Source organism: Arachis hypogaea, chromosome 18 (assembly GCF_003086295.3).
Source record: "Arachis hypogaea cultivar Tifrunner chromosome 18, arahy.Tifrunner.gnm2.J5K5, whole genome shotgun sequence".
Classification (NCBI taxonomy): domain Eukaryota; kingdom Viridiplantae; phylum Streptophyta; class Magnoliopsida; order Fabales; family Fabaceae; genus Arachis; species Arachis hypogaea.
The window spans coordinates 129,169,392-129,182,329 of NC_092053.1; positions in this window are offsets into that span (position 1 = coordinate 129,169,392).

Consider the following 12,938-nt stretch of genomic DNA (forward strand, 5'->3'; position numbering starts at 1 on the left):
GTGCTATCATCACTAGAAGCATATCTGAAATCTCTCCAGAACCAAATCACTTCACTATTTAAATTTTATTTATTCATACTGAATTGAAATACTACTATTATCGAAAATTCTTTTTAAATATTATAATAATTAACATGTTTGTGGAAAATAGATTTTTTATATATTTTTTAATTGTTTTATTAATTATGATTTTTTATTATTTAATATTTTTTCTGATATGTTTTTAATTGATCTCACTTAAAAATATATAATGAGATATCGCACTTAAAAAAATAATTGACAAAAAAAAGTGAGATAATCTATTTTTTGTATTTGTGGAGGTTGCTAGAATAAGAGTAACGTCCGCTTAAATAACATGGGACATTATCATCGAAGGTTTTTTATGGTTTAGAAAATGTAGTTGAATTTATGGCCTTCTTTAAAACTTGATTAATAAAGTCTTAAACTAAAATTTATAACTTAGCTTCTGTTTAGTTTGCAAGATGGAATATGCAAGAAACAATTTCGTTTTGTCTTTTAAAAATGGTGAAAAAAAGAATCAGAAAAGGGAAGAGAAAGATAATACAGCCATATATCCTGCCATATATCCTGGTTCAGTTGTTCAGTGTAATGCAACCTACATCCAGTCTCCACCACAATATTGGTAGAATTTTTACTATCTTTCTAAGTATTACATATACCAATTCCCAAGGACTCAACATAATCCTATCAAGGACACACCAAGTTTCAACATAAACTTGACTTGGTTATGTAACTTCCTAAACTCAACACACTAAATGTAAAATGTTTACCCAACTTGACAATGGATACCTCTTAGGTACATAATACAAAACAGAAATACAACAAAAAAATCTGAAATCAATCTTGGCTTTTCTCTCCAAGCATCTCTCTTAGCATTTTTTCTCAATGCGTCACTTTCATGCCTTTTACCATTGAATGAAAACAAAGAAAGATACAACATTAAAACAGAATATTCAACAGTAAACTATGAAGGAGATGATGATTCACAGCCTTAACGCTATAAAATGAACCTGATTTAGTACTCTCTGATGAAGCTCTCCATCTTAGCGGAATGTTTCTTTGATGTAGAAACACTGTCCAAAACATTGAACTCTCATAGGGAAGCTCTCAATGAAACTCAAAACTTTGGTTCTCTGTCCTTATCTTCAAACTGAAAATTGATTTTTCTTTTGTATGAGATCTGTTTTCAACACCTAGGACTTACTTCACAAAGTCAACTTCTTGAATTTAGAGTTAGTTGAGGTCGTTCTTCAACACCTAGGTCTTTCTTCTTCTTTCTTTCATCAGTCCCAAAAATCAAGAATTTTTATTCAGAGACAAGTAATGCAGCTTCTTTGAAAACAGATCCTCAATGGACTTGATAAATCTAAGTCTTTAATCTTGTGCTTTGCCTTCAAGAAATAATATTATCCATTGATTTACAGCAGAGAAAAGTTGCCTCCATTTTTTTTCATATTTCCCAAAATGGTAGTAAAGAGAGAAAAAGATATCATCAAGTGATTTTTTTGCATGTAAATAGAAACAAATTATCTTTTTCTTCTGATTGTATTTTGATAAGACATTTGCTTTTCTTTCTTCTGATTTTGTGCCTAATGAGAGGTAGAGCAATTTTTTCTTCTTATATTTTTGATGATAGAATGAGAAAGTGAGTTTTTCTTTCTTCTCTGGATATTACACTGGATATTACACGAAGCAACATAGCATTCCAATTTAGGGTTGCCCCCTTTGTTCTGAGGGTCATCCTATGGTGCTGAAAACAAATTTTTTCTGTCGGTGCTGAAATTGAGTGGCATGGTGAAGGAGGGGACGCGTGGTACTGCTGCCTCCAAAGTACCGACAATTTCTGCGCAAAGGTTGATAGTGATGTATGCTGAAAAATGGGGTTAGAGGATAATAATCTTTTGTTAATGATATCAGTTATGTTATTGAACCTATTTTTGAAGACCCAATATATATTTGATCTGATTGTTTTTTGTTATGGAAATGGAACAAAAATAATGTAAACGTCACCGTTTTTCACTCACCGCACCTGCATTCCCTGATCTTACTCAATCGCGCAAGCCCTAGGTCCTCATCGATCTCCTCTCCGTCTCTCACACACACAGTCCAGGGAGGAGGGCTGCATCTCAAGTCTCAATCTCATCGAGCTCAATCTGAAGCCATCGCCTGGTGCCGCCGCCGTCGCCGTTCCTTCCGACAGCCACCGCCACATACTCGCTCACTTCGCCTTCATCGCGCAGTAGTCGTCGTAGCATTCGAAGCATCCGTCGCGCAACCTACGAAGCCTCCATTGCGTAGCAGGCATTGCAACCTTCGAAGTCACCTTCCGTGGAAGTCACTCACCATCGCAAATTCCTGGAGCCAGCTTGGAGAATCGAGCAGCCCTTTCCGTCGCGAAGTCATTCGTGGAAATTGCAACCACCGCCACCACTCCTTGCTGTCGCGCCTTGTGTTCCCGCCGGCCCCAGCCCTGTTCGACCCTTCCACCCTAGCCGCTGGCTCTGTCACAGCCAAGTCTGCATTCTTCCAGGTCTTCCACTAACCTTAGATATAAATGTAATTTGTTGTAGTAATAATTGTTGAAGCATGATTAATTTTTGGTGTTAAACGTTGCTATTGGTTATTTGAAGCATGAATCCGAGCACGGGCTGTGATAGCTGCAGATAGTTTGACTGCAGAGTTGTTTGGTGGATCCCAGAAATCAGTATTTCTCTCTCCGGTATTGCTGTGGTAGACAACGATGTGGTAGTCTTTGCTAATCTGTTCAATATAGATAAATTCAATATATTTAAACAAATATTGTTCAATAGCGTTGATTAATTCTTTGGTGCTGGTTGTAGATTAATTCTTTGCTGCTGATTGCTTAAAGCATTATTAACTATTAAGTGATGAATTGTTGAAACTGATTTCTTGAAGCATGATTAAATGATTAATATTTTGGTTCTGACTGCTTGAAGCATTGTTGAATGATTAATTATTGAATCTGATTGCTTGAAGCATGATTAAATGTTATAATAGTGCCTTAATATATATATATATATATATATATATATATATATATATATATATATATATATATATATATATATATATATATATAGCTAGGTTCTTGTTTTGTACTTAGCAGAAGCTGAGTTTGTTCTATCAGAAAAATGCATGTCTGGTGACCAAAGATGGGGTATCTATAAAAGTGAAAAAACATGCCTTTCATACAACAAGTTGGTTTTTGCATCTGAAACTATATATATTAATGTAGTAAGATATATCTTTTAAGTGATGAATTTTTTTGTGCTGATTGCTTGAAGCATTGGCCTAATTCTTATAGTTTATTGTTGAAACCTTAATAATTGATTAGTTGTTGGGAGCTAAAAGTTGCTGTTTAGGCATTGATTAGTTGTTGGATTGTATTGTAATTGGATTTTGCTTTAGAGTCATGCTCAGCATTCTTAGTTTGGCATTTGCACTCATGGTTGGCCTTTTCCATGTCTTTTCGGAGCATCTGAATTTCATTACTCACTGCTTCTTTAGTCGTCATTTCTAAGAGGTTCATATTTTACACTGTTTTAACCTATTAAAAAAAATAAAACTCAGTTTCTCGAAATTAATAAAGAGAAAAAAATTTTCAATTTCCGAAAGACATTACCCTCTCTTTTAGTAAGTGGGACATTTTGCCCATGCTCTCCCTAAATACAATTTTGTGGAAAATTTCTCCCCAAAAATTTTCATTTTTCCTTTTGGACCGAGAAATAAAATTAAAATTTTGTGGATAATAATAATAATAACAACTTGTTGGTTAATGGCTGATGAAACAAAGAGGGGTAAAAAGAAGGTAGAAACAACGACACGTGCTGGGAGCTGGTGGTTTTTTGTATAGCCAAAGATCTGGGGGGCAGTCCAAGGTTGACGGTTCCGGTGAAAACGTGAGAAGCTGCAAGGGAGTTCGCACCCTGAGAAGCACATTAGGCAGTAATCGGTAGGTATATAGGAGAGAAAATGATAGTTTGGTATGTATTTTTAAATTATTTTAATTTTCTGGGGTAACATGGTGATATTTACTCTTTTTTGGGGTGGTGAAAATCCACTAAAAGGCTAAAGGGTGAAGTTTGTTTCGAATTTGATACATGTATAAATGAAGTTGTTAGCAGAGGTGAATCGGAGCTTATGAAAGAGTATATTCTGCTGAATTTGTTGAGCTGTGTTGTTCATATTTGTGCAAGATAGTTTAATAATAAATGACGAAAGTCTAAAATTGTTAAACGTAGTTGTTTCTGGCTTTGTTTTTTGTTATAGTGATCGTGCTGATTTTAGTAATAATTACGCATGCATGATTTAGATGGTTAATTGTTCGTTGGGGAATGTTGTATACGAAGTTAGTTTGGGTAGATAAGTCTGGTTAGTAGGATTGAAATTATGAAAATTTAGCTTCTGCAAAGCAGTTTTTAATTATGGGAGTTGATAACCGAAGATATATTCTGTTTGTTTGTTTTCTTTATTTTTTTTTTAATTTTCTTTAATTTCCAGTCATTGGAAACTTCACTTTTCCTCTCTCTCACAATGGAGAGGTCAAGCTTCCATCACTCTCTAGCATGTTCACCTAACTTGTTTAATTTAATCTAATCATGTATAAACTTTAATGTAATCCCGTAATTTAAATTAGTGTTGCTACACAAGTGAATGCATAGGGACTTAATTACAAAATTAAAGCAGTGTAGAGACTTAATTGAAAGAAAAAAAAGTATAGGAGTCTAATTAAAAATTCGATGAAATTATAGGGACTAATAAAGTAATTAAACCTTTAAAAAATAACAACCTAAGCAAATAACTTAAAATTAAAAAATAATAACCTAAATAAATAATAAATTATAATTTAAAAGAATAAAATGCAAATAACTTAAAATTTAAAAAGTAACAAACTAAGCAAATAACTTAAAATGATAAAAAGAGTTTGTTGTCAATAAGTTTGCTAAGAAAAAAATCGATGAAATAAATAAATTTATCAATGAATTTATTTTTTCTAAAACAATAAACTTACCAACCATATTATAAGAGTGTCAACATTGAGAGTGTCAAAATTGAGAGTGTTAAAACTCACAAAACTAAATCCATATTATAAGATACTTGACGATTCCGAAAGTCTGTGCATATCGGTACGTTAGTTTAAATCCATATTAGTTATTATGTGAACTTAGTTTCTTCGAAAATTATAATTTATTTGTTTTTTCTTTAAATAAAGGAGTAATAATTATATAATAAGAATAAAATATAACTATAATTTAAAATTAAAAAAATACCAATCTAACTAAATAATTTATAAATAATTTTTTTAAATTAGTTCAATAATATTAAAAACTAAATATCTAATAACCTAAAAAAGCGTATTTAAAAATTCAAAAAGTAACAATCTAAGAAAATAATAATTTATAATTTATAAATAAAATTTTAAAGATTTCTAATGACGACACCTAAGCAAATAATTTTTAAACTTAATGTATGAACGTCATGTTAACATAATAAAAACTCCCTATTTGTATTACTATAAAGATAAAAGATTTGATTTTTTTATGTATATTACAAAGAATAATTATTTCCAAAACAAAAAAAATAATTATTTACGAATGAACATAATTAATTATACGATAAAGATAATACCAGTACATTTATTTTTATCAAATTGAATCCTATTAAATTATTAATTTAAATTCAATCTATTTAATTTTTAATTTTAATAACATTTCCTACATTGTTTTGTGTGAAAATTTCTTTATCAAACTAAATTCATATTTTTAATTTACATTCAGTTATTTTTTCCTCAAGCCTAACTTTCATGTGAAACAAATAAATTATCACATTTTCATCGCCAAAACTAGCAACAATCAGCTGGAGACCAACCAGATAACAAAAATATTGGAGATCCAGTAAAAAAAAGCCCACAACCTTAATTAACAACATTAATCATTAATCAATTTCATTTGACATTTCAATCAATACGTAACACAGATTTTGACAGTTTGCAGATTTTGTCCTCCTCCTTCAAGACACACAGCACACGCGCTCGTTTATCATTTGCTCACGTACGTTCAGCAGGTGAGGGAAAAAAATTGCTTCCTCACCGTAGCATTGGCCTTGTTCTGATTGGTATTGAACTGGGTAATACATTCAATTCTATTTTGGCAGCCTTGGACCAAGAAGCTATGTGTAACACCCTACCACACTAAGTTTTACGCTTAAGCCGTAAAACAGAGGTGGTGTGGTATTACGACCTCTAAAATAAAATGAGTACATACAATAGTAGAAGAATTGTAATATGCTAGGAGCATTGAAGAATAGAGGAAACAAAAATCGCGAAATAAAAGCGCAACGCTCAAGGAACGAGTTAACCTGCGCGCTAAGGAAACCATAACAATTAAACATATGATAACAGAAGTAGGAATAGAATGCCAAAGATACAAAATAACAAGCTCCTAACTCAGCCTACGAAGTCAAGACTGGCTGGAGAATATTTACATATATATATATACATACATATCCAAAACCCAAAAGTACATATACACAATCCTGCCTCTCCATAAACCTCTAAGAGGATAAAAAATGACAAATTATGCGGAGAGAAAGCTAAGTACATATATACATCACTGTACAACAAAATAACCCAGTAACCACTTTACTTCAAGGGTCCAGCGCCTAACGAGATGCCTCTCGACCTGCATCTGAAAAACAACAACATAGTATGGAATGAGAACCGAAGGTTCTCAGTATGGTAAAGGTGCCACACACATAATATATAAGGTCCTGGGAATGCCAGAAGCAATCTTAGAACGCCGACACTCAGATTATAGAGCTTAAAGTGTTAAACAGGAGCCATAAAAGGTGGTTTTCTAAAAATATTTAAAACCTAATTTAACTTAACCTTAAATCTAAGCGCCATACTATCATTCCTCCATACCTCCAACTCCATCATGCATTTTCACAAACAAATAGACGGATAAAGGCAAACACAAGAAGGTTACAATTACTGCAGATAACAAATTCACATATAGCATGGAAAGTACATATAGGCACACCCAATTAAAGCACAAGCAAGTAGTTCAAGTAATATGCATATGATGCATGCCTGTCCTATGGCTGATGAGGCTCATCTGTCGGTTATCCAGCCAACCCGACAAGTCTGAATTGTCCTTAGACAGTCCCCCGACGTGCATCCCCAAGAGTCTATGCAAAGCTTTTTCTCAAATAATCAATATTGCTCAATGGGGGTAACATTCCCGGGAATTTATATACTGCCCAGTCACATTTTCGTCGTAGGGTCAACAGAGTATCAAGTTTTCAACCTGGTACACGTGGTGGCAAGCCACGACACTTAATCCAGGGAACCTCGTATCTCAGATCATTCAAATTCATAAGCCATATAAATAATTCAATTATAATTCATCAACATCCACATCATTTTCAATCACATCTCATTCATCATCATACATCAATCATATTCAATCCTTATCCTTCATTATCACACCTCCCATTCCTTCCATCAATAGTTCCAATTCAAAACATAATTCATTCATTTCTAAATGAATCAAACTTAAAACATGCTCATTTTCTTAATAACTCAAAATCAAACTCTATAACCTTTGAATCTAAATCTTTTCAAATAATCATATAAACAAAATCTCTAATTTTTATAAAATTTCGGCAGCATCTCCTCTAAAACTCGGACTTTGCCACCCTTTTCGGGTCCAAACCTGCATTCTTTCCAATTCAACATACCCTTCCTCATCATCATAACAATCACCGCAATAAATCTACCTCAGATCAATAATTATACTCATACAATATTCAAATCCAACAACCAAAATTCAACTAAAAATCATAGTTCACAAATCCTAGGCTTTTAACACAAAATACCTCATTTTTCATTCAAAATTTCCATTCCAATTATTTTCAAACCTATTACCACCAATCCAAACTGCCAACAATAATCCTCAACAAGCTCCATATCTTTTCATCAGTCATCATTCAACCAAACCAAAATATAGCCATATAATCAACAATTCAATCACATATCCTTTCAAAGATCTAACTAGCAACCAATATCATCTTACAAACAAATTACCAAACCAAACCAAGCATATTCATCAACCCATTACTAAACATTAAATATACACCTGCATTCCAACTTATCCTATGGTCATCTAGCCTAAGTTTTCACAGAACATTATATATTAAATGCAACAAACCTAAACCATACCTTAGCCGATTCCCAAGTATTATTCCAAGACAATTTTCCTAAAAGAACACAGCCCTCAAAACCTCAACTAATCCGCTTCCTCCAAGTTTCAGTATTCACATTTTCAAGCTCCAATTATTTATTCACAACCTAATACACATTAATAACACATATATATATCTAATTTAATACTCAAAGCTCAAATCCAATGAAATTAAAATAGAATTATCGTATCATCACCTTACCCAAGCCTCACATAAGCAAGAGTAAACGTTTTTCTCAAGCTAATTGGATCCTAAAACATCAAAGAGTAAAGAAATTAAATATCTCCACTTAATTTTCCGAAAATTGGAAAAAAAGAAAGCTGAAGTGAAATAGAAGGTTACCTATGAAATTGTTCTGATAGAAATGTAGAGCTCGATGCAGTAAATGCGTTGCCGCAAACGGTGCTACGATCGGAGCTCGGATGGAGAAGTTACGGCGTTCGGAGTTCACCGTAAGGGTTTCGGTAAGTTTCATTCCTTTCTCCCCTATGCGTGCTTCAGTTTCATTCCTGGTGAAATGAAGGGGAAGAAAGGCTTGGGTTCACTTAAAAGGGCTGGTCTGGTTGGACCGACAGCCCGGTTTGGATCTGGTTCAACTGGTTCGGCCCGTTCGGTCCAATCTTGGACCGTTTTCTTCGAAATTAGTGTCAAAATTCTCGTTTCGATGAGCTCTACCCTAATTTGATATAATATTCGCATTTCTAATTCTCCTTATTAAAAACTAATTTATTGACTAATTATTTACTAATTTATCGGGGTTTACATCCTACCCACCTAACAAAGAATTTCGCCCTCAAAATTCAAATTCAGTTACCTGAAAAGAGATATGGGTAGTCCTTTCACATATCTGATTCAAGTTCTCAAGTATGTTTCTCGATACCAGCTCGACTCCAAGCTATTTTTACCAATGATACTTTCTTCCCACGTAATCGTTTAACACTGGTGTCGTCAGTTCTCACCGGAGTTATTGGAAGTGTTAGATCTTCTCTTATTTGGATTGGTTATGGTTCCAGGATATGACTTGCATCAGGAGTATGCTTTCGAAGCTGTAACACATGAAACACGTCGTGTAAATTCGAAAGATATGACGGTAAGGCAACTCTATAAGCCACTGGCCCAACTCTCTTCAGTATCTCAAACGGTCCAATATAACGAGGATTCAGTTTCTTAGTCTTAATAGCTCTTCCCACTCTAGTGGTTGGTGTAACTTTCAGAAAAACATGCTCCCCTTCCTCAAATTCCAAAGGCTTTCGCCACTAATCAGCATAACTCTTCTGGCGGCTCTGGGCTATAAGCATTCGACTACGAATCTTCTTTATCTGTTCAGTAGTTTCAGCTATCATCTCAGGCCCTAACAAACTTCTTTCTCCAGTTTCATGCCAACATAGTGGAGACTAACATTTTCTGCCATACAGAGCCTCATATGGAGCCATTTCGATGCTCGCATGATAGCTATTATTATAAGCAAACTCTATTAATGGCATATACCGATCCCAGCTCGCAGGCTGGTCCAAAACACAAGCCCTTAGCATATCCTCCAAGGTCTGAATAGTTCTCTCTGGCTGACCATCTGTCTGAGGGTGATACGCAGTACTCAAGCTTAATTGAGTCCCAAATGCACGCTGAAAAGCTCCCCAGAATCTTGATGTAAAGCGAGGATCCCTGTCAGATATAATGGTAAAAGGCACGCCATGCAACCTGACAATCTCTTTAATATACATCCGAGCTAATTCTTCCGTTGTACAACTTATTCGGATAGGAAGAAAGTGATCTGATTTTGTCAGTCGATCCACAACTACCCAAATAACGTCACAACCAGATCGGGTTCTAGGCAAACCTATCACAAAATCCATTACGATACTCTCCCATTTCCATTGTGGAATCTCCAAAGGCTGAAGGGTCCCTGATGGTCTCTAATGCTCAATCTTAACTTTCTGACACGTTAAACATTTAAATACGTGCAATGCCACATCATTCTTCATTCCTGGCCATCAGAACATCGCTTTCAGATCTTGATACATTTTGGTACTCCCTGGGTGAATTGAAAACCCACTCTTATGAGCTTCCTTCAAGATACTCTGTCACAGGTTTCCAACATCTGGCACAATAATTCGGTTCTTGAATCTCCACAAACCATCTTGATCTTCTACCACTCTCCACTATTTTCCATGTCCAACTGCTGGTAATATCTTTCATAACACTTTACTGTCTCGATGAGCCTTCAGAAGTTCTGATTTAAAATCACTTGAAATCTGCAACTGACTCAAACACAAAATTCCAGATTTTTCTCTAATTCCCAAATTAAAACCTTGAAATGCCTTTAGTAACTCTTCTTCCCATAGCATCATCCAAGCTGCATATAAAGACTTCCGACTCAAGGCGTCCGCCACAACGTTCGCTTTTCCTGGATGATAATTCAATTCAAAATCATAATCTTTCAGAAACTCCATCCACCTCCTCTGACGCATATTCAACTCTCTCTGCTCAAAAGGATACTTCAAACACTTATGGTCTGAGAAAACATAAAACTTAACGCCATAGAGGTAATGCCTCCAAATCTTTAAAGCAAACACAATAGCAGCAAGTTCCAAATCATGTGTCGGGTAGTTCATCTCATGCAGCCTTAACTGCCGTGAGGCGTATGCTACGACATTCTAGTACTGCATCAGAACGTACCCCAAACCTTTCAGAGATGCATCACAGTACACTTCAAACGGTTTGCTTGGCTCAGGCAACACTAACACAGGTGCAGTAGTCAATCTGTGCTTCAATTCTTGAAACTCTCCTCACACTCCGGAGTCCAGATAAAAGGCGTATCCTTCCTAGTCAACTTAGCTAAAGGTAAAGCAAGCTGTGAAAATCCCTTAATGAATCTGTGATAATACCCCGCCAAACCTAAGAAACTCCTTATCTCTGTCACTGAAGTTAATCGCTCCCAATTCATTACTGCTTCCACCTTAGCAGGATCCACAGCTATTCCCTACTTACTCACCACGTGACCGAGAAACTTCACTTCACTCTTCCAGAACTCACATTTAGATAACTTAGCATATAACTTCCTGTCTCTCAGAATTTACAGCACAGTTCGCAAGTGATTAGCATGTTCCTCCTCAGACTTAGAATAAACAAGAATATCATCAATGAAGACAATAACATACTTATCCAGATACGGTCGGAAAATCCTATTCATATAATCCATAAATACTGTCGGGGCATTAGTTAACCCAAAAGACATCATTGTATACTCATAATGACCATAACGCATCCTGAAAGCAGTTTTCGGAATATCCTCATCTCTAACCCTTATTTGATGATACCCGGATCGCAGATCAATCTTAGAAAACACATCGACACCCTGTAACTGATCCATTAGATCATCAATTCTAGGTAACAGATATTTATTCTTCACAGTGATCTTATTCAATTGCCGATAATCAGCACACAAGCGCATACTTCCGTCCTTCTTCTTTACCAGTAACACTGGCGCTCTCCACGGAGAAACACTTGGTCGGATAAAATGCTTACCCAACAGATCTTCCTGCTGAGCTTTCAGTTCAGCCATTTCTAAAGGTGACATCCTGTAAGGAGTAATCGAAATCGGACCGGCTCCAGGCACCAACTCAATTGCAAATTCAACCTCCCAATTAGGTGGAAATTCATTAATATCATCCGGAAACACATCTGGAAATTCACTTACAACTGGCATCTGCTCTAAACTCTGATCATCACCTGACACTCCCGCAGCTAATAACATAATACCTTGACATTCAGTCCCAGAACAGTTTACTATCATAGAGTTCAAATAGTAACTATTCACCACAACCGGCGCTTCTGACCTTTCCGGCATAAACTGTACTGACTTCTCAGAACAATCAAGAAAAATAGGATTCTTAAATAACCAATCTCCCGACTATCATAGCGCCCACCTGCCTGCAGGATACATCGTGTCCCCTGTCACCAATACTGAGCCTTACCTTGCAGTTGATAAGTTCCAAAATCAACCCATTGCTCCTCAGGAACCTGCAACGCCCTTTTCATAGCCTTGATCCAATTATCTACATCAGTGGGATTTGAGGTTCCCCTAAAAGTCGGAGGGCGAACTTTCAAAAATTTAGCAAGTGTCATAGGACTGTCCTCATCATTATTATTCCCGTGATTACCTTGATTTATCTTATTACCCAGTGCCTCGGCTGTTACCTGCATAGTTGCAGCCATATCTCCCTAGAGTAGCCATAAAGTCTACTAAAATATTCCCTATCGGGCTAGGAATAATGGTGCCTATCCTACCTCTACCTCGCCCGCGACCGCGTCCGCGAGTCGACATCTGGTCCTTATACACACTAAACAAGTGATATTAAGTTGATCAGTCTCAATATCGCAGGTCTAATGCTTTAAGTTCCAAATGCATGCTCACAAACGTTTATGCCATATATATCAATCAGATATCCTAATAGCACATAAACACAAACACAGAGAATGCACAGAAGCACAATCAGTCCGTTTCTCAGGCTCTATAGGAATGAACTGCTCTGATACCATAATGTAACACCCTACCACACTAAGCTTTACGTTTAAGCCGTAAAATAGAGGTGGTGTGGTATTACGACCTCTAAAATAAAATGAGTACATATAATAGCAGAAGAATTGTAATA